The sequence below is a fragment of the Petaurus breviceps genome, unplaced genomic scaffold, assembly GCF_028583685.1.
Source record: "Petaurus breviceps papuanus isolate PSGF00001 unplaced genomic scaffold, PetGlider_PUasm1.0 171, whole genome shotgun sequence".
NCBI classification, from domain to species: Eukaryota; Metazoa; Chordata; class Mammalia; order Diprotodontia; family Petauridae; genus Petaurus; species Petaurus breviceps.
The window spans coordinates 23,211,062-23,234,018 of NW_027185754.1; the positions used below are offsets into that span (position 1 = coordinate 23,211,062).

The 22,957-nt window shown below is 44.6% G+C and overlaps 1 protein-coding gene across 2 annotated transcripts in view; it reads right to left on the reverse strand.

Moving 5' to 3' along the window:
• The window catches only part of LMX1B (LIM homeobox transcription factor 1 beta), a 184,003-nt gene that overhangs the window by 13,743 nt on the left and 147,303 nt on the right, over positions 1–22,957 (reverse strand). The window lies entirely within an intron of this gene.

Sequence of the window (22,957 nt, forward strand, 5' to 3'; positions counted from 1 at the left end):
TATATATATATATATATATATATATATATATATATATATATATATATTCATAGATAGATAAATAGATAGATAGACAGACAGACATAGATATAGATAGCTATATATCTATATATAATATGTATATTCATATATAATATGAGAAGTCTGCCCCATGGGCCTCTTGGGTCCTAATCCAAGGAGGTAGGAGGGTCTTTGTTCCCTGAGCTCTGGACTCCTCACCTATTATCAGAGTTGGAAGGGACCTTAGAGATTATCTACTCCAAACCCCTCATTTAACAGGTGAGGAAACTGAGGCACAAGGATGGGAATGGCCTGTCCAAGGTTACATCTCTAGGAAGCAGGATTCATGGAGGACTGGAACCCAGATCTCCTGGCTCTCATTCCATTATTCTGTTCACTAGGTAGTGGGACTCAAGGACTTGCCTCAGGATCACTGTGAGCTGAGAAATGAGTGAGAAGAATTCCCTGTCCTCTAAAACCTCTGAAGCATCAGGAGTGGGTAGATTGCCCTGCCTTAGCTTCAGGCAGGAGCTAAAATGGACAGCAAGGACACTAGTGGTCCACAAAGAAGTTATCTGTGCCTCCTCCTTCCTAGAAAAAGAGGCATGAAACTACTGGGGCAGGACAATGTATACACTGGCAGGTGCAGTTATTATGGAAAGTCTTTTTCCTTGCTACAAGGGGGAAGACAGGTGTCAAATGTTGAAGACCAGAAGGAGGAAAGATTTCTGGAAATGACTGTACTATAAAAACAAAAGGCATCAACAAAGTTTATTTTTAATAGTTCTTTTCTGCTGTTTCACACTTGTTTTGGACTGTTTCATCACAAGAGTGGGACAGGGATTCATCAGGGGAGCCCCTCAAACTAGGGTGTGAAAAATCCCCCCTTCACCCACACATGCCATGATAGAGCACTGAGTCTGGAGTTAGAAAAACTTGAGTTAAAATCTGGCCTCAGGCACAAAGCTGTGTGACCTTGGGCAAGTCACTTAACATCTCTCTGACCCGGTTTCTTCTGCAATAAAATGGGCATAATAATAGAACCTATGTCTCAGGGTTGTTGTGAAGTTAAGATAATATTTGTCAAGCATTAAGCATAGTTCCTGGTACATAGTGGAACTTGATAGGCAGTCAGTCAATAAACATTTATTAAACACCATCTATCTGTATGCCAAGCACTGTACTAAGTGCTGGGGATATAGAGACAAAAACCCTAAAGGAGTTTATTGTCTAATAGAGGAAACAACATCGAAACAAATACATGCAAAACAAGCTCCATACAGGATAAATAGGAAATAATAAAAAGAGAGAAAGCATTGGAATTAGGAGGGATTAGAGAAGGCTGCCTGGAGGAGGTGGGCTTTTAGTTAGGACTTAAAGTAAGTCAGGTACCTCAGTAGTCTGAGTGGAGAAGGGACTGTTTCAGACATGGAAACAGCCGAGAAGTCAGTGTCACCGGATGGAAGAGTATGTGTTGGGGAGTAAAGTATAAGAAGACAGGAAAGATAGGAGTGGGGTAGGATATGAAGGGCTTTGAATGTCAAAATAGCATTTTGTATTTGTTCCTGGGGGTGATATTGAAACTATATTGAGTGGGAGGGAGGGGGTGTGACATGATCAAACATGTGTTTTAGGAAAATCACTTTAGTGACTGGATGGAGGATGGACTGGAGTGGGGAGAGACTTGAGGCAGGCAGACCCACTAATGGGGTCTGGCAATAATCCAGGCGTAAGGCGATGAGGGCCTGCACTAGGGTGGGGGGCAGGGTCAGAGGAGAGAAGGAGGCATAATTAAGAGATGCTGCAAAGGTGAAATTGGTAGGTCCTGGCAACAGCTTGGATATTGGAGGGGGATGAGAGATAGGTTGTGAGCCTGAGGGACTGGGAGGATGGTGTGGCCCTCTACAGTAATAGGGAAAGCAGAAAGGGGAGGGGGAGAGTTTAGAGGGAAGGATAAGGAGTTCAGTCTTACACATTTTGAGTTCAAAATGTCTACTGGACATCCAGTTCAAGATGTCTGAAAGGATGCTGGAGATGTGAGAGTGGAGATCAGCAGAGAGGTTAGGGCAATTTTGGAAATCATCAGCACTTAAATTGTAAGTAAATCCATGGCTGCTGATGAGATTACCAAGAAAAGAAATATAGAGGGAGAGAAAAGATGGCCCAAAAGAGAATCGTCTGGGACAACTACCCTTTGAGGGCATGACCTGTATGAGGATTCATCAAAGGAGACTGAGAAGGGGTAGTCAGATAGGTAAGCAGGGAATCAGGAGAGAGGGACCATTCTGAAAACCTAGAAAAAAGAGATTATCAAGGAGAAGAGGGGGATCAATAGTGTCAAAGGTTGCAGAGAGGTCAAGAAGAAAGAAGATTGAGAAAAGGCCATTAGGTTTGTCAATTAAGAGATAATTGGTAACTTTGGAGAGAGTAATTTCAGTGGAATGATGAGTTCAGAAGCCAGATCAAGAAATGAGGGAGGAGACAAAAAGGGGAGGCACTTACTGAACATGTGGCTTTTTTAAAGATTTTAGCCACAAATGGCAGAAGAGATATAAACCATGGATGGGGGAGGCAGAGGCATGTTTGCAGGCAGTAGGGAAGGAGCCAATAGATAGTGAGATAAATGATAGAATGAGGATGACAGAGGGGGCAATCTGTTGGAAGAGACAGGATGGAATGGGATCACTTGTGTAAGGAGAGGTATGAGTCTTGGTAAGGAGTAGGGCCATGTCATCCTGTGAGATATGAGTGAAAGAAGAGATAACGGTGAGAGAGAGAGAGAGAGAGAGAGACAGAGAGAGAGAGAGAGAGACAGAGACAGAGAGAGAGAGACAGAGAGACAGAGACAGAGAGACAGAGACAGAGAGACAGAGACAGAGACAGAGACAGAGAGAGAGAGAGACAGAGACAGAGACAGAGACAGAGAGAGACAGAGAGAGACAGAGAGAGAGAGAGACAGAGAGAGAGAGAGACAGAGAGAGAGAGAGAGAGAGAGAGAGAGAGAGAGAGAGAGAGAGAGAGAGAGAGAGAGAGAGAGAGAGAGAGAGAGAGAGAGAGAGAGAGAGAGAGAGAGAGAGAGAGAGAGAGAGAGAGAGAGAGAGAGAGAGAGATGAGTGATGAGTGATGAGATGAGGAAGAGGGGAGCAGGGGGAGCTCACAATGAATGGCCTCAATTTTTTCTGTAAAATATGAGACAAGGTTCTAGGCTCAGAAAGTAAGAGGAGGGGGAATTATGGGAGGTTTGAGGAGGGATGAAAGTGAATTGATAAATGTGATGTAGAAGCAGCAGTGAGGACTCAGGTGAGGTTATATAACACAAATTTGTAGTGGGCTCGGTGAGAATGGTTGTGTGGGATTTTCTCCATTTGCAGATTGATTTGAGGCTGAAGCTTGGCAGGGTGTAATCAGTGGTAAGAGAAAGGAGTCAGGAACTCAAGAGTGGAGGACAGTGTAGAGCTGAACTGGTTTACCAAAGGGTCAAGATGGGAAAAACAGGAGGAAGTGACCGGGGAGAAGAGATGGCCTAGGAGAGAACTGAAGTATCAAGAGATTGAAGAGTGTAAAGAAAATATTGGGTTTGGTGATGGAAAGCAGAGGGGGAGGTGGAAAACCCATAGGTTATGGTCAAATAAGGAGATTTCATAATTCATGAATATGGAGGTGGTGCATTTGTGGATGATGGCGAGATCAAGGGTATGATCTTTGTATGTGGCTGAGGTGGGGTGGAAGAGTAGCTCATGGAAAGTGAATGGGTTGAGAAACTGGGCTTTGAAGGTATTTGAGGGATACTCAATAAGTAGGTTGAGGTCCTCTAGGAAGAAGATAAGAGTTGGGGAGGACAGAGAAATTGTGAGCCAAGTATGGACATGTTAAGTAGGGAAGGGAAGTGACCTGGAGGTCTCTAGACAACAGCTACTAGGATTTTTACTGGGTGGTGGATATGAATAGCATGAACTTCCAAGGAAGAAGGGTTAGTGAGTGATGGCAGTAAGATGAGAACCTGAAAGTGGCAATGGGGAGCAAAAGGTATTCTAATTGCCCTACCTCAACCAATGAATAGAGGGGAACCAATGAAGGTGCAACCAGTACTGGAGAGGGTGGCTAGGGAGGCCATAGATTGTGCGTGCGTGTGTGTGGGTGATCCAGGTTTCAGTGATTGCTAGAAAATGATTCAATGAGTGTCTCTGAGCTCCCTGCAGTGGATGCCATCCTGCCCTAAGGGGTGACATCTGGCGTTGACTTTGAAGCCCAGTGACTAACTACTGCCCCCAGAAAAGTTATCTGCATCTCCCTTCCCCTGACCCTGGCCCAGGCTTCTGGAGAGTGCCCACCTCTCTCCACTGGCTAGCTTAATAGCTGTTTGTTTGGACCTCAGCTTCTTCTCATCCTGTGCCTGCCTCCTGCTTCCAAAGGGCCCTCCGCTTCCGCTTCTTTGTGGGCAAACAGTTTGTAATTGTTTTATTACAACTAATTTATTACGAGCTGGAAGCGCCCAAGCTGTCTCAGAGAAATTTGCTGTTTGAGTTCAGTTCGGTTCAAGGGATTTGCTCAACAGGCTGGCTCTAAGGAGAGCAGACCTGGTCCCAGTGGGTTTGTTTGCTGAAGGCTTGTCTCGGGGCAGTCAGCAAGAGGGCGGGTGCCCTGCTTAAAGAGTGCTGGGTGACAGATACTGCTTGTTTGCCAACTGGCCCTTGGGAGATCTTCAGCCTTGCCCTATCCTGGCCAGCTTTCAGTCATGGGGCAGGTGCCTTAACCACCCCCTTTCCCCAAGGTGGCCTGTTCCCCAGTTACTGTGGGGCTATTTCTGGGTTATCAGCACCTCCTATGCAGAGGGAGGGAGGAGCAGATGGAGGGCTAGAGAGACAAGACTGGGCCAATGGAGGGAAAGTAGGCAGGCAGCACTCATTTCCTTTGAAGGAAAAGGAGGCCCTCCTATTTCTTGGAGCTTGGGAGGGAAAGCCCCTTCACACATACTCTCTCTCTCTCTCTCTCTCTCTCTCTCTCTCTCTCTCTCTCTCTCTCTCTCTCTCTCTCTCTCTCTCTCTCTCTCTCACACACACACACACACACACACACACACACTCACATATACACACCTCCCTGTCAAGAACCTTGAGTTTCCAGTCTCCAGCAAAGATAGCCTCTTTCTACCAACTGGGACTTCCAGCTGCCCTGCCCAGGTAGAATTTGGGTCAAAAGTCTTGTATAGAGTTAGTGGTGAGGCTCAGGGTTACATATGATAGCCCATGATGTTACCTTGGTGCAAGAGTATACTTCTATCTGTGAATATGTGTGCCCATGTCTATGTATGCACATATCTACATGTCCACATTATAGCAACCTATATGTGTGTGCACACATTATGCTTTTGAATATTACGTGCCATGTATTTACATGCAGGTGTGCCTGTATGTATCTATGTGTATTTATTCATGCATGTGTGCATACCTCTCTGTGTGTATGTATTTGCATGTACAAGACACACACAGAGGGGTGTCTATATCTGTTCATATATCTCTGTGTAAATGTGCTTATGTAATGGGAATGCAAATTTGGAAGATCTTCCCTGCCCCTAGGCTGAAGTGCACCTGAAGCCTGGGGAGGGAGGCTTGTTTTTCAGTAGATACTTTTTGATTGGCCAGTGGGTCAATAAGGTTGTTACATTCTCTGAGCCAGGAGAAGGCTATATAAGCCCTGATGTGAGGCTTTGTTTTGGGGGCTCACTTTGAGAAGTGTTCTGTGATTTGATCTGGATTCTGGGAAGCCGTTGTCCAGAGGCCCCCCCACCCCGGGCTTTGAAAAACCCAGATGTTGACTGGGTCTGTCTACTTGATCTGTTTCTGTCTTGATAATTCTGCCTGTATACTTTGAAGTTCAGGGTGCTGACCTTTTTCCCCTGAACAAGGTAAACGATATACGTCTGACTGATTAAAGTAAGCTTGTTAACCCATTTTGAGTTGCTTTCCTTTAACAAAGCAGATCCAAGAACCTGTGGTGGCAGCAAACCCTGAGGATGCTTGGGGTGCTTGCTGCTACAGCTTATCCGTGTGATTGTGTGACTATGTAGGGGGACTATGCTGGGGGTTGCTCACCTGAACTAAGGTAGCTGCACCTGGCAGCTTGGGACTCAGAGGGACCTAGGGCACTGCAGGGGAGGAAGATGGGGCAGTGTCACAGAGAACCAGTTGTATATGTAGGTGCCGTGCCTACCATATCCTCTAGGGTCCTCAGAGACCTCCCCCTAAGTAGCAATGGTGTCTTTAACCTCAAGGACAGATGCAGGGAGAAGAAAGATTAATCAAATTCAAAGGAGGCCCAGTGCTAGAAAAAGCTCAGCTCAGGGTGGAGAGTTGAATTAAGCTCAGAGGCTGAGGAGGATTAAAATTTAGAGGAAAGGGACCTTGGAGATTATCTGGCCCAACTCCCTCATTTTACAGATGAGGAAACTGAGGCCCAGAGAAGGTGAAGTGACTTGTGTCCATGGTTGTAGTGCTAAAGAGTGTCAGGGTCAGGATTAGAACTCTGGTCTCCTAATTGCAAATCTAAGACTCTTACTTGACTTGTCCTGCTGTGGGGACTTAGAAACGGTTGAGTGAGAGTTCAGAGTATCTAGCCTAGCAGGGAGGTGGGTCCCCAGGGACCAGAGAAGCAACTCTTGATTCCTGCTAGACACTGCCCTGAACTTGGAATCCCTATCTCTGTTCTTGGAGATGATACCATTTCTAAGAATAAACACCTAGGAATACAGACAGTATAGGATTTGAAATCAGAAAATTTTGGAATGAATCCTGGTTCTGGTGCTACCCTTGTGGTCTTGGGTAAGTCACTTCTCTTCCTTTAGGTCTCAGTTTCTTCTTCTGTTAAACAAAGATCTCTGAGGTCTCTTCCCACTCTAACAATCTATCCCAAGCTCCCTTCTGGCTTTAAGATTCAAGCAACTATAACATGGTGAAAGCTGGCTGATGCTAGAATCTCCCAAGCTGTGGCCAGGCTATGGGAATCCACCCCTCTGCCCCCTCCCCCACCTTTCCTGCCCCCCTTTCAGCTGACCACTCTGCTCCCCTATCTTTTATCACTGTCACATGTCTGCGTTTTTACAGCCGCTCTTTCTCACCACACTTTGATGGAAAAATTTATGAAGAATCAAATTATTGCTGCTAGGAGAGAATTAAAACAATTTTTCATTTACCAAGTCCCTGGCACTGCTCGGCGGTGCGCCACCTTTGGGAACGCCATCGCTCTTCCCTCCCCGCTCCCATCCCTCTTTATGGCCCCGCAATTGTGCGGCACAGATTACGGCTGTAATTTTCCCCTAATCTGTTCTGGAGCCCAGAAACTGTCATCAAAGTGAAGTGCTCCAATGGCATTCATAATGACAAGGTCGTAATTTGAGGCAGAGCGGTGTGGCTGGGCCCAAGGTGGTAATGGGGCCAGGGGGTGAGGCACTGGCAGCCATGGACCCTGGTGCCCTCCCTCAGTAGGCAGGAATGCAAAGGATATGTCTGTCAAGGATACAGTGTATGTGTCTGACTATAGAGGTGACAAAGCTAGGGACGAAGGCATCCTAAACCTGGGGCAGCTTTCACCTAGGATGTCTGAAGGGAGGGGGGCAGGGGTCAAGGAATAGGGCCATGAAAGAAATGGAAGATCTACCCAAAGCAGACACTGAATACACACATTTTGAGAGGGTTCTTGCTGTCTAAATCCTAGGATTTAGAACTAGTGGGGATTTTAGAGATGACTCTAATACAGGGGTGGGGGAACCTGCAGCCTTCGAGGCCACATGTTGCCCCTCCAGGTCCTCAAGTGCCTTCCTTTGACAGAATCCAAACTTCACAGAACAAATCCCCTTAATAAAAGGATTCTAATCCAGTTCCTTCACTTTACAACTGAAGAAATTGAAGCTAGAAAGAAAAAGGAAATTGATTAATGCTAAAGAGGTAGCAAGTGGTAGAGCTGGGATTTGAACCCAGATCTTTTGATTACCCAAATCCAAGGCTCTTTCCACTACAGAAAATAGGAAGTGGAAAGTGATAGGCCTCCTTAATTAGGGTCGAAGTTCATGCCTCCTTTGTTCCAGCAGAGTCAGTCACAAACCTTCTGGGAATGTACTTGCCCCCTTCTTATTTTTCCCTTTCCCTATTGCTTCCTTCCCTGGACTTCTTCCTACCCTTTCAGATCAGGGGTTAGCCCAGGGTCCATGGACTCCTAGTAGATGGATTTCGGGGCATCTATAAACTTGGGTGAGAAAAAAATTACATCTTTATTTCCACATTGAAATTCAGTATTTCCTTCAATTATTTAAAAACATTATTCTGAGAAGGGGACCACAGGTTTCATCAAACTGCCAAAGGACTCCAAGACACAAAAAAGGTTGAAAACCCCTACTTGAGATAGCTTTCCTTCTTTTGCTATCCCTTTTTAATCCCCTTTCCAGAATCTGTTCAGATCCAGGGGGAGGTCACAGGGACATCTTGTTTCTCATTTCCCTTTGGAATCAAACTTACTTCAGTCACCACAGCCAGGGGCCCTGGGAACCCTGGGATCTCAGGGCACGGGGAACCTAGAATATATTGTGGCATCCCCTTTACTCAGCTTCCTCTTCTGTAAAAAGCAAAGAACTGAACTAGAATGTCTATTAGGTACTTTCCAGATCTCATATGCTTATTCTTTATGTGGAAATTCTATATTCTAAAGTCCCTCTCTAACACTCTAAGTTTTAAAGGCACTTCATTCTATCTATGCCTATATACCTTCAGGTGGGAAAAAAGTAAATCAAATTCTCCCTTGCTGTCCAGACTATATCCTTTTTTCCTCCCTTTCTCCCTTTCTCCCCATCCTAGTTCACTCTTAATTCCTATATATCTCTGAGATTCAGGATAAATTAATTCTCCTTAAACTAGAGTTCATTGGCTGGGTTCATCTGTCCTTGGTCACCAAGAACAACCTAGGTGAGGAGGGGGCATAGGGAGAGGGGAGGGAGGGGCTTATTTGGGACTAGTGTAAAGCACTCTACTTTGCCTATTCAGTGGTGGGGGCTGAGACAATTGTGGCCAACCCATCAGTGCAGCCAATTTAACAACTGATTTGCAAAGGAAGCTCTGTTAGGCGTGTGGTGCTAATGTCCTTGCAGTGGGGGGTCTATTGCTACTTTCTCCAAACTCATCAACACAATCTATTATTAATACTTCTCGAAAGGCTCTGCTGGGTTATTGCTGCACAGTGGCAGATACTCGGGGTGTCATCTGTTATCTATATTGCAAAAACATGGGGAATAAAACAAAATGGGGAGACTTTATAAACAAAATGTGTCATTGGTTTGGTCTCGGAGCATCTCCCATGTATAACACAGCAGGGGGGAGGGGAGGGTTCTGGGAAGGGGAGCTAAGAGGAAGGCAATGAACTATTGTATGAAGTTAGGGGCTGCCTTTTGTCTGCTGGTACCATGGTGTAGTGGGAAGAACAGGAGATTTGGAATTGAGGACCTGGGCTCAGTTCCTAGCTTTGCTACTTAATATCTGTATGACCTTCCCTTCCCTGGGCCTCAATTTTCTCCTTTATAAAAGGAGATAATCATTTTTTTATTACTTGCCTTAAAGGATGGTTGTGAGGAAAATGTTTTGTTTACCTTAAAGCAACATAGAAGTGGGAGCTATGTTCCCCCTCCTAGACTGGAAGCCCTATGAGGGCAGGGGCCTTATCTAATCTAAACTTTGTAGATAATTTCTAAGCACTGAGATCTGCACAGAGCAATCACGTAATACATGCTTGTTGACTTGACTTAATGTTTGTTGAACTGAACTGAATTGAGCCAGTAGTCACCCAAAGACAAAGCTATCCTCCCCGCAGACTCTGGCCTTCCTTCCCAACCCCCTCGTGGTCTTTTGTTAATTGAAAATAAACCATCTCTTCAGCACCTCCTTCTCATTCTCTCTCTGTTTCCTCCCTTAGTCACTGGGCATTATTTGGGAGCCTGTAACTACTATTTGTTCCTGGGTGCATCTTCCTGTCTTCCATTGTGGGCTGGATTAATCCCCGATTTTCCTTTCCAAGGGGCCTATTCTCCATGGGGTGGGAGGGAATGTGCAGGCCTGACTCCCTGCTATAGCAACGGGCCCTCCCCAGGGTGGCCCCACAATCTCCTCCGGCCAGCCGGACGCCGCTCCCAAGTGGAGTCGCCCCCAGTAAATCCTCCTTCAAGAAACAAGGCGGATTATCGGGGTCGCTTGCGGCAGACTGAGCCCCGGCCCTCCTCTCTATAGAGTCTCACTCACTCAGAACCCTGCTGCTGCAAACAATGAAACCCCACTCACCACCGCCCAGGAGGACACAAGAGCCGGATTGTGCAGAGGGCTAATTCCACTTTAATACCTTTCCAAGTGCGGAGGCACTCCGAGATAGCAATTTAACCCCCGAGACCCCACCAGAGCCCTGCCACAGAATCAGAGAATATTGGCGCTGGGAGGGTCCTTAAAACATGGACCATTAGAACAGGAGGATGGCTTAAAGATTGTCTAGTCTGATACTCCCATACCCCACATTTTGCAGGTGAAGAAAAAGACTAGGAGAGGGGGAGTGATTTGCCCGTGATTACACAGCTAGAAAGGTTGGAGCCAGGATCTGACTCCGACTGCTCCTGCACCACACAGCTTTTTCATGGTTCAGCCCCAAGCAGGGGTTGGGAGTCATATGGCCCCAGACTTCCAACTTGGTCTCTCTCCAGGAAGGCACACTGCTTTCTCACCCATCTTTGCTTGTTTTAAGTAATGTCCTTGCCTGCAGGTGACTCTGGTAAGACCTAGTTGTGTAAACCCTACTGCTAGAGGGTATAGGACCAGGTCTGTTAGTTAAAAAGCTTAGATATATAGACTCCTTGAATGTTAGATCTGGAAGACCTTAGAACATAAAATATTAGCACTAGAAGGGACCAATTAGATCATCTAATTTAACTTCCTTGTTTTACAGATAAGAATAGTGAGGCCCCCTAAGAGGAAGTGACTTGTCCAAGGCCACACAAGTAGACAGCAATAGAGCTGTGGGCTAGAACTCTGGTCCCCTGACTTCTATCTAGGTCTAGGATCTTTCCTCTGTATCATGTTGCTTCCCTCAGATACTCAGGCCCTTGCCATTAAGGCCAGATCCCAGTAGATACCTCAGGGGAGGGGAGCTTTGTCCTCACTAAATGGACTTGTGAAACCACTGAGAAAATATTCATAAGTTAGACCACAGGAAGTCAGAGCTCTGGACCCAGGTAATGTATGGGTATCCCCATGTCTTGTCTTGAGTACACTGGGGAGGCCTGTGTCTGAGAGCAAAACTGTCCCTTTTTGAGTCCTCAAGACTTGGGCTGGGACATCAACAGACAGGGCTCTACTCCCTAACAATACTGTGTACACATACACACACACACCCCTTAATTAAAAACTCAAGCAAAACTTTCATTGGTCAATTAAAACTATCACTGAATACCCTGATATCCTCTCACAATCTTCCAAGATCCTCTAATTGACTCCAAAATCCCCTTATTGATATCACTTCACTGACCCCTGGGACCCTAGATTTCTCATTACCTTCTCAAGATCTCTTCTGAAATTCTTCATTGACCCACCATGAGAATTTTCCCTTCAAGAACCCCTACCTGATCTCCCATCACTGATCTCCCAGAGATTCCTTCACAGATCCCCTGATTCTCCAAGGTCCAATCAATGACACCCATCCCTTGTTGCCCTTGGGACAAAAGTCTCTTTACTTGATTCTTGTTAAATATTTCATAGACATCAGAGGGAATATACCTAGGCTAGAGACACTTCTTGTTTAACTCAGAGACCTTAACTTGTTCATCCCAATGGCTTACTGGTTGCCACTCTTGGAAATACACACTGCAGGCATAGTTAAAATATGGGGAGAAGACTCCCTTATTCAGTTAAAATAACCCCATTTCTCTTGCACCGTAAGGTTTACCTCACAACAACTCTACGAGGTAAACAATACAGGCATTTTCATTCCCATTTTACAGATGAGGAAACTAAGACTCAGAGAGTTGAAAGGACTTTCCCCTAGTTACAGTTTGGGTTCACAGGATTTAGTGGTGGAAGGGACCTTAGTGATCATCCCATTTCAACCCCACAATTTTATAGATGGGGAAACTGAGAGGGTCACATAGGGACTAAATAGCAGAGCCAGGATTCACACCCAGTTCCTCTAACTCAAAATCCAGTACTTTCACCACCTATGTGTTATCTATCAGGACTCAACCTGATGACTTTTGGCTGGTTCCTAAAACCAATCCACCCAGGAAGATCAGGGTCATTCACACAGATGATAAGGGCTTCCAGTTCAGAAGGCCATTCCCTAGAAGAGTGTTGAGGAATGTTGCCAAAATATTAAAAGCCTCCCAAGGGGGGACCATGTTGAAGATTGTGGTGCTCACTGGGATGGTTCTGGTCTATTGGGGAGGGGTTACATTATAATTCAGCAGAAGGGATGGCTGGAGAGGCTCAGAAAGAGAGAAAGAAGGTCTGCTTCAGGCAATTAGAAAAAGAAGTTTTTGCTTAAGGGGAAGGGCTGTATCAGGCTACTCTAGAAAGAGAACACAGTTCTGAACAAACACAACCCAGAGCCAAGGCACGTAAAGATCCTGTGTTCTTTTAAGACTCTGGCAGCGAGGTGGTGCAGTGGATAGACTGGAGTCCATATATGCCCTTGTTATCATCACCTACCTCCCAGGGCTGTCGTTAGGTTCAAGTGAGATAATATCTGTAAAGTGGTTAGCACAGTAGGTACTTAATAAGTGTTTGTTTCTTTTCCTTCCGTAAGCAGAGCAATAAGGCACTATTGACATGGAATGAACTAAATAGAACTAAACATTCTCCATCTCAAAAGTCAGCTGATTCAACCTGTACCCGAGCAGGAATTTTCTTTTGTAATATCCTTGCAAGGTGACTTCACCTTGACCATCTCTGGTGACTTGGAACTCAAGCCATCTCACCAATCACCTCCTTCCATGACTTAATAGATATAATTACCAGTTCCTCCTTCTATTGAACTGAATGGAGCCTATCTTCCAGGATCTCTTCCTCATTGCTCCAAACATGTCTCTGGGGCAAAGAATAATAAGCCTTCTTCCACATGATGGCACTTTAGATATTTGAAGACAGCCAGCCCAATTTTCCCCCTCCCAGCCCAAGTCTGCTCTTCTCTGAAGGGTTAGATTTTCCCATTTCCTTTAAGTGATTCTTGCATTGCATGGTCTTCAGGCCTCTCCTTGATCTTGTCTGCCCTCTTGGGGACATACTCCAACTTTCAATGTCCTTCCTAAAGTGTGGTACCCAGAATATGATTTGAAATCAGCTGAGTTAGAGACAATAATCGAAGTAAAGCTGGTATATGCAAAACCAAAGCAAAAACACATTTCTGGTACTTAATTTTTGTCTCTACTTCTGGTTAATTATTGCCCTCTTTTCACTTCTTTTTAGTCAGTCACTATGCCCAAAGGGCTATAAAATTGTGCACACCCTTTGATCCAGCAATACTACTACTAGTCTGTATCCCAAAGAGATTTTTTTTATAAAAGGAAAAGGACCTATATGTACAAAAATATTTATAATAGTTCTTTTTATGGTGGTAAAGAAGTGGAAGTTGAAAATGCCCATCAAGTGGGGAATGACTGAACAAGTTGTGGTATATGATTGTGATGGAATACTATTGTGTTATAAGAAACAATGACCAGGATGTTTTCAGAAAAACTTGGGAAGACTTAGATGAACTGTTGCAATGTGAAATCAGCAGAACCAGGAGAACATTGTACATAGTAAGAGCAATATTGTACAATGATCAATGGTGAACGAGTTAGCTATTCTCAGCAATATAATGATCTAAGACAATTCTAAAGGACTTATATGATGAAAAATATTATCTACCTTCTGAGAAAGAATTGATGGAGTTTGAATGCAGATTAAAGCATGTTTTTTAAAACTTTATTATTCTTGTATTTTTTGGTCTGCATCTTCTTTTGCAATGTAGCTAATCTGTAAATGTTTTACATGATTGCACATGTATAATCTATTTCAAATTGCTTGCCATCTCAGAGAGGGGGAGAAAGAGGAGAGGGAGGGAGAAAAAATGGAACTCAGCATTTTAAAAAAAAAAAGGATTAAAATATTTTGTTTATATGAAATTGAGGGAAAAATAAAAATTAAATAGTCATTGGTCACAAGCTATGCCTGCAGAACACAAGTTCTAGCAGGTCCTACCAAGTTGTGAAAACCTTTCAAAGAAATTTGGAAAGAAAATGTGAGTCTCCCATTCATTGTAGCTAAGCTCAGAGAGCTGGCACACAGGGCATTGAGTCTTTTTTTGGCAACAATTCAATCAATCAATAAGTGGTTATGAAATGTTTATTATATGCTAGATGCTATGTTAGCTGCTCAGGACAAAGAGACTAAAATAAAATAATTCCTGCCCTTAAGGAGCTTACATTCTATTGGAGGAAGTCATGAAATTATTTACTGAAACATAGAAAGTTTGTTACTGGGTTGGTAAAGAGAACAGCCACAGCAATGAGCATACAGGTGTAATCACATATCTCTAGACCTATAAAAAGAATATTCTTAGTTTTTTCCCAATATTATGTCTTTAATTAGCTACGTGACCTCACAAACAAATACCAAATCGCCTAATAACAAAAGACAGTAAATATAAGGAAAAGAAGCATCTGGTGATCACTATTCAAATATCCCAAATGGTGACTGGAAGTACCAGTTAGATCAGATAATATAAGAGCCCTCTGGGGATCCCCCATTCCCATTCCATCCTGCTTGAATAAGCCACCAATGATCCCCAAAGGTCTAGAAAAATAGGCTGTGGGAACCCCTTGCCCTCCTGCTCCCCAGCTTCCACTTCCCAGTTCCCACTAACTCCACCCAGCCTCATCATACCCATCCATGTCTGAAGTAATCTAAAGCTCTGTTCTACTTTGACCCTCAAGAACAATATTCCCTTCCCAACAGTCACTGATCTGGGACAAGAGTGATCAAGGAGTAAACAACTACAATCTTTCTGAGGAAAAGGTAGGTCATTGACCATGCAATGATACTACTCCTAAGGTCTACTGGGTCTTAACATATGTCTCACCACTATCTTTAGACTCCATCTGGACTTTGCCATATGACCGGTCCTTATAGTCTGAAGATACCTGGTCTTTGCCATCTGCTTCTGAACTGTAAGGACCATTGGGTCTTTTCGTCTGCCCTACAAATGAACATTCCTGTGTGTTGTCTTCTTTAATTAAAATCAATCAACAAGCATTTATCAAGGGCCTAATATGTGCCAGGCATTGTGTTGGGGGCTGGGTATGCAAATATAATAAATGAAACCATCTCTATTCTCAGAGAGGTTATATCCTAATGGGACAAACAAGTGTCTGTGTGTATATATATATATATATATATATATATATATATATATATATATATATATATGTTACATCTATGTATATGAATACAAATATAATAATATATAAGAATAAATACAAACAAATACAAGACAGTTAAATATGAGGTAGGAAGAAAAAGAACTAGTACTTGGGATAATCAGGAAAGGCTAAGTCTTGAACAAAACAAAGGAGGAGGGAGTGAATTCCAGGCATGGAAACATCCAATACAAAGGCAAGAGACGGAAGAAGATACGTCATGTATGAGGAGCAGAGTCGGGGAGGAGGGCTGGTGTACAACAAGGCTGGAAAGACAGATCAGGGCCAAGTTGTGAAGAACTTTAAAAGCAAAACCGAATTTTATGTTTTATCCTAGGGGAAATAGGGAGTCACTGGAGAGTAGCAGATCAATATTTAAAGAAAATCATTATGGAAGCTGTGTAGAGGATGTAGTAAACTAGGGAGAGGCTTGGGGCAGGAAGACTAATGAAGATTCTGTTGCAATAATACATGTAAGTGGTGATGAAGGCCTGAACTTGGGTGGTGGCTATGTGAGTAGAAGAAGACAGATGTGGGAGATGTTGTAGAAATAGAAATGGCAAGATTTGGCACCTGATTAAAAATGTGGGGTGAGGGATAAGTAGGAGCCAAGGATAATGCCAAGGTTATGAACCCGGGGTACTGGAAGGGTGCTGTTGCTATCGACAGAATGTGAGTTCTTCCAAAGCAGAGATTGTCTTGCTTTTCTATCTGTATTCCCAGAACTTAGCACAGTGTTTGGTGCACAGTAAGTGCTTAATAAGGAATTTTTCATGCCTAGCATGACCAGTCATGACCTAGCAGCCACCTTTAGAACTTTCCCCAATCCCACAACAGAGATGAACCACACATCCAGGGGGACCCTGCCTTCACAGAGCCATGGATCCTCCCCAGGTCCAGGTCCAGGTCCAGCTCCTCCCTGTGCCTTCTTGGCTCCACTCCTGGTGCCTTTCCTCTCTTCCCTTTTCAGGCCTCAACCCTTTCCTCTGCCTCTATGGTTCAGAGGGCTGAGCCAGGACTACCTGCATGACACTGGTCCTTGGTATGTTGTCTTCCAAGCTCCCAACCAGAGAGCTAACTCTGGGTCCAGCTCTGATCTTCAGCTAACTCTTAGCCCATCAGAATGCATCATATGTTGAGATTGGGAGAAGCTAGGTTAGAAAAGGGGTGAGCTGGTCTGGGATTAGAAGAGAGCTGGGTCAGAATGGGGAAACCAGAGTGGGAATAGAAGGAGACAGATCAGAAGGAGAAAACCAGGTTTGGATATAGGGGATCTGGATTAGGATTGGTAGAGCTGGATTGAATTTAGGGGAGTTGGGCTGAAATGATAACAGTGGGTTGTGATGGGGGCAGCTGAGCCAGAGGTTGGCAGATCAAAGTTGGGATTGATAGAGCCAGGTGTAAATCAGCAAGGCACAGCCAGGATTGGAGGAGGTTGGGCTGAGATTCAATAGATCTGGGCTGCAATTGGAAGTGAGGAGGCTAGAACTGGGGGAGAGATGGGGTAATATCGGGGGAAGATTGAGGAAAGGAAAGAAAGTAGACTGGGCTGTGACTAGCTGGGCTAGAATTGGGGGAAGCTGGTTTAAGATGGGAGGAATTGGGCACAGGTGATGCTTCCTTAGCTACTAAGGAAACTCTATTCCAGCGGTGGGGAACCTGCAACCTAGAGGCCACATGCGGCCATCTAGGCCCTCAAGTGCAGCCCTTTGCTCTGTTTCCTGAGGTCAAACTGCAGGGCTTGGATTAACAGAAGGTAATCCTTCTAGCCCTAATGTACTAGGTTCTATAGTCCCTACTCCAATTCTGACATGATATGTTTTAGAATATTCAAATGGCATTGGTTCTTCCGTAGCAGCTCAATCTCTCTGAATCTAAGTTTGCCCATCTGTGAGGCAATTGGACTAAATGGCCTCCAAAGTCTGTTCTAGTTCTAGAGCTATGCTCCTATGGTCTCCTCTCTGAACCTCAATTTCCTCATCTATAAAATGAGGGCATTGTGCCCTCTTAGCTGCCACTTCCTGGCTGGTTTCTAAGATTCATCCACATTAGCATAGTTCTATGTTCTGAGATGCCTACCAGCTCTAACATTCTAGGAATTTGTGAGGCTGGGTGCTTTGTAAACCATCAGATGCTATGTCATGAAAGTTAGGATCCTCCCTGCCTCAGAGATGTCCTGTCCACAAGGTAAGAAACCTTCTAAACAAGACCTCCAAGGTTCTGATCACTATTCCCAGGACTGTTCACAGCTCCCCTAAATCACTCACATACAATTCTAAAATATTAGCGTAAACATCAGTGTTCACTCCAGTTCTAGGCTCTGCATTAAAAAAGAAAAAAATACATAAATGATTACTAAATGTGTGATACTGGGCAAGTCATGTCAATGAGCTTGGACCCATTTTTCTCCTCTGAAAATAAGGAATTAGACTATGTGGTCTCTGAGGTTCATTCTAGTTCTAGATTTATGATCATGTAGGAAGAGAGAAGGGCCAGCTAGGTGGCACAGTGGATAGAAAACTGAGTCTGGAGTCAAGAAGACCTGAGTTCAAAACCAACCTCAGACACTAGCTTCATGACCCTGGACAAGTCACTTAACCCTCTTTGCCTCAGTTTCCTCATATGGAAAATGAGCAGGAGAAGGAAATGGCAAACCACTCCCATATCTTGACCAAGAAAAGCCCCCAAATGGAGTCATGAAGAGTCGGACACCACTGAACAAGAACAGGGAAAAAGAAAGAGGATTATCATCACCATCTGGCAAAAAAGAAAACCGAGTTTCAGGGAAGGAATTTGCTGAAGGTAACACCAATAGTAGGGGCCAGAGTTGAGATATGAACCCAAGTTTCCTGACAATGGTCCAGCACATTTTCTTTTACACGATGTTCCCTTTTTGAGAGAACCAGCCTCTGGCTAGTGGAAATCAGGGGGAGGAAAGAGAGGGTCTATATACACAGGCCTGGAGAATTAGGGTATTTTTCCTTTTAAGCAGTGTGGTTTAATTTTTAGCACTTGGGGGAAAAAAAAGTGTACAGTGTAACCCACTGTGGTGTGAAAAGTCCTATGGTGGGAGCCAGAAGGCCTGGTTTTGAATCCCACTGATCCTTCTCTCCTTAAATATTCCTAGAGCACTGTTCTGGATTTCTCCTTTGCTCTCAGAATTCCCTATGTTGTGTCATACTTGCCTGCACGAGTATCACATTCTACCACTATTACTACCACCACCACTCCAACCAGATCTCTGTGACCATAAGAGGAATGTTAGCTGTAATTATTATTTATGCAAGCTGGGGCAGATCACTTCTTCTCTTTAATTAGCCTCAGTTTCCACATTTGAAAAATAAGGATAATAACATTTGAGCTTCCTACTTCACATAGTCATTGTGAGGAAAGCACTTTGCAAACCATCAGTTGCTAAGGGAATGGCAGCTGGTGGTGCAGTGATACAGCTCCTTGGGCCTGGAGTCAGGAAGACCTGAATTCAAATCCAGCCCCAGATACTCACTAGTTAAGTGACCCAGGGCGAGTCACTTAATCTCTGTCAGGCTCAAGTTCCTTATCTATAAAATAGAGATAATAACAACACCTACCTCCCAGGGTTGTTGTGAAGATACAAAGAGATAATATGTGTAAAACACCTAGTATAGTAAAATGCCCATAGTAGATGCCTTCCTATGGCTAATTATCACTATTAGATCTGAAGGCCAGGCAAAGAACTGTGGGCAACAAAAGAAAAGGAGGGCACATCATCTCCTTAGAATGCCCCTAAAATAATCCTGGGCCTATTTGGGAGAGAACAAGGAAGTTTCCATTAGGGTTGGTGAGGGATATTGCTGGTTGTATAACCAGGTCTCAGTTTTCCTAACTATAAAATGGGAAAGCTATTAGGAGAAAAGTGCTTTGTAAACTAAACTGTATCATTATTGTACATTGTCTGGGGTGAGAGGTGACCAGGCTTAATGACTACAGAGTCTCATTATCTCAATTAAAAAAGACCTGGGTTCTAGCCCTACCCCTGAAACAAATTTGCTCTGTGACCCTGGGCAAGTCACAACCTCTTAGTGTGCTAGGCAATCATCTAAGACTATGGAAGTAACAGGGCTTTGGTAGAGAGGGAGTTTTCTTACCTAGAAACTCTCTATGCCAATGACCTCATAAATCCAATGCAAAATTTTTAAATGGTTGGGGTGGAATTCCAGGGGGAGGCACAGGTTTGTAGGACAGCCTACCTACCAACATCCATGGAAGCTGTAGGAGCCATGGGCCCTTCACTTAACAGGTTGGAACCTGAAGCACATTACCTGTCACAGATTAAAACTAAGGTATGGGGGAAAGGGGCGTTGGGTAAAACTGAGGGAAGCTCCCCCCCACCTGCAGTTACTCAGACTGTCTCACACATGGGAGGTGCAAGGCAGTGTGGTGTAGCAGAGAACGTATTTAGCTTTAGAGTTCCAAAGGACTGCGTTCAGATCTACCATCACTACTAACACTGCTGCTGTGTAGAAGACATTTAATTTCTCTGGGCCTCAATTTCCTCCTTTGTAAAAGGAAAGAGTTGAACTAGATGAGTTTTAATGAGTTTCCTGCTAGAGATCCTGCACTTTCCTATGACCTTTCAGGGCTGAGTTCTCCTCTGCAAAAGGAGGGGGTGGAGAAGATGAGTTTTTCTATGAATTCTCTGAGGATGCGCTGACAGGCACTAAGTTTCTCCCTGAGGGGGCCAGGCTGCCTGCCAGGCTGAGAGCCTTTGCTGACATCTTCCTTCCACAAGGCTAGGAATCCTTATCATTCTGGGCTTAAGCTGTTTTTTATTTTGAGACAAAAAGAAGACTGTTTATTGGGACCCAACTCAAACCAGCTGTAAACAGCTGCTTTGAAGGGGCTCGGGCGGGTGCCTGCAGGCATGGCCCTCCCTGGGCTCAGCTGTCAATCAGGTTGGCAGGAATGTAAGGTGTGCAAGGGGTCAAGGCCTGCAGCCCGGCCAGGGGACACTTAAAAAGCTCCTGGATTCTTGGATGGGCTTTGGGCCTGATAGGAGCCCACTGCAGGGGGAGGGGGGGGCAGCTGGCTGGCGGTGCGGAGGCCCAGGCTTGGCCTTGTTTGGCCGGAGCCTCGCTGGGCAGGGGCTCCGGTCACCAGCCGCCTCCGGGCAGGCTCCAGGAGGGCTTGGGCTACCCAGCAGGGGCTGACCCTGCCACTTCCTTCGGACGCCAGGAACACAGATGTACAGGAGCCTCATGAAGGCCCCATATCTACAGACAGCCCCAGCCATTGACTTCTGCTCCCTTTGATCCCAGTCCGGGGAGGAGAAGGGGGTGGGGGTGGGGTGAGAGGACTTGCAAGCCAGGTCTGAGGGTGATGATGAGTGAGCATGTGGAAAGAGATGCCTGATTGCAAGAGGGTCTTGAATGCCAGAATGATGAGTTAAGGCTTTATCCTGTAGCCAATCAGGAGCTAAAGAAGAATCCCCCCTTTACTCTGTCTCCTTCATGGACTGGCTCATTCTCTCTAACCCCTCACTCCCATATCAGACTTTGCTCCCTTTTTCGATTCAATTCAACCAGCATGTGCCTACAATGGGACGCCACTCTGCTGGGTGGAGACATATGGATACAAAACAAAGAGCCGGCAGTTCCTGCCATCTAGGAGTCAATATGTCTATCTGCTACCCCTGTTACGTATGTGTGCATCCTCTGTTTGTGAACCGGTTGTCTCTCCCTAGTAGAATATATGCTCCTCGCAGGAATGTCTTCTGTATTTGTAACCCCAGTGCCTAGTCCAGCACCTGGCATATAGTAGGAGCATAATAAATGCTTGTTCATTGACACCTTAGCAGTATCTCTCATGTATATCTCCTTACCACCAATAGCTCAGATCCTAGTTACCTTTCACCTACTGCAGTGTTTTAAAATCCACCCTGTACATACCCTGCCAGATTCATCTTCTTAATGCCTAGTCATGACCATGGCACTCCTTTGACCAGGAACTTTCAATGGCTCCCCTTATTTACAGGATTAAGTCCAATCACTTTGGGCTGGCATTCAAGGCTCTTTCCAATATGGCCCCAACCTCCATTTGCAACCTGATTTTACACTACTCCTCTTCAGAGAAACACCATGCTCAAATCCATTTAGGTGCCTTTGCTGATACCTTTCTGTCAGTCCAGGCTGCCCTACTTTCTTTTGTTTGCACCATCACCAACTTGTATTTCTAGAACACTTTAAGATTTATAAATCACTCTTCTTAAGCATCTGAGACTCACTGAAGGAAGAACCACACAGCTAGGACGTGACAGAAGCAGGACTTGAACCCTCAGCTTCTGATTCCAAGAACCATATTCTTGCCACGCCATATTGCTACCTCTCCAAACCCTATCCAGCTGTTGAAGCTCAACATCTGGCTGACCTTAGAATCACAGGATCTCCACATTGGAAGATATGTCAGAGGCCACTGAGTCCAACCTGTATCTAAATAAGATTTGTCTCTATGACATTCTCAACAAGTGGTCACCCAGTCTTTGCTTTAAGACCTCCAATGAGCTGTGAAACTCATTACCTCCCAGAGTGGCCCATTCCACTTTGGGATGATAGGAAGCATTTCCTAACATCAAGCCTGATGGTGACTCAGGCAACATCTGTCCATTGTACCTGCTCTCTGCAGCTAAAAAGAATAAAACAAATCCCTCCACAAGATAGTCTTTCAAATAATTGAAGATAGATAGAATGTACTCTCCATGCCACCCCCTTCTATGGTCTTCCTCTTTTTCAGACTAAATATTCCTGGTCCCTCCAACCAGTCTTTGTAGGGCATCATCTTGAGTTCTGGTCTCAAGGAAGCATGGATGTATTGGAAAGAGGATTGAATATGAAGTCAGGACCTGGGTTGGAATTTTGCCTGGGCGATGTTAGGCAGCCTATCTGGACCCCATTTTCCTCATATATAAAAAAGAGAGTTGGATCCCTCCTCTGGACACTCCCCAACTTATGAATGCTGTTTCTAAAATGTGGCACCCAAAATACCAATTCTCTTGATGTCATCTGAGCAGAAGGCAAAGAGTAGAAAGACTACTACCTCCCTGGTCCTCAAAGCTATGCCTTCCTTAATGCTATCTGAGATTGAATTGACTTTGGGAGTGGGATAGGGTCATACTCTATTGACCCATTCTGAGCTTACAATCCATTAAAACCCAAATATCTTTTTTTTTTCAGATAAACTGCTGATTAGTCAAGCCTCCCCATGTTGTACTTGTGAAATTGATTTTTTGAACCCAAATTTAAAACTTTACATTTAAGATTATTAAATTTAATCTTAGATTCAGGCCAACTTTTTAGCTTGTCAAGATCTTTTTAAATTCTAACCTAGGGTGGTTAGGTAGCACAGTGAGTAAAGTGCCGGCCCGAAGTCAGGAGGATCTGAGTTCGGTTCCGGCCTCAGACACTTCACACACACACACACACACACACACACACACACACACACACACACACA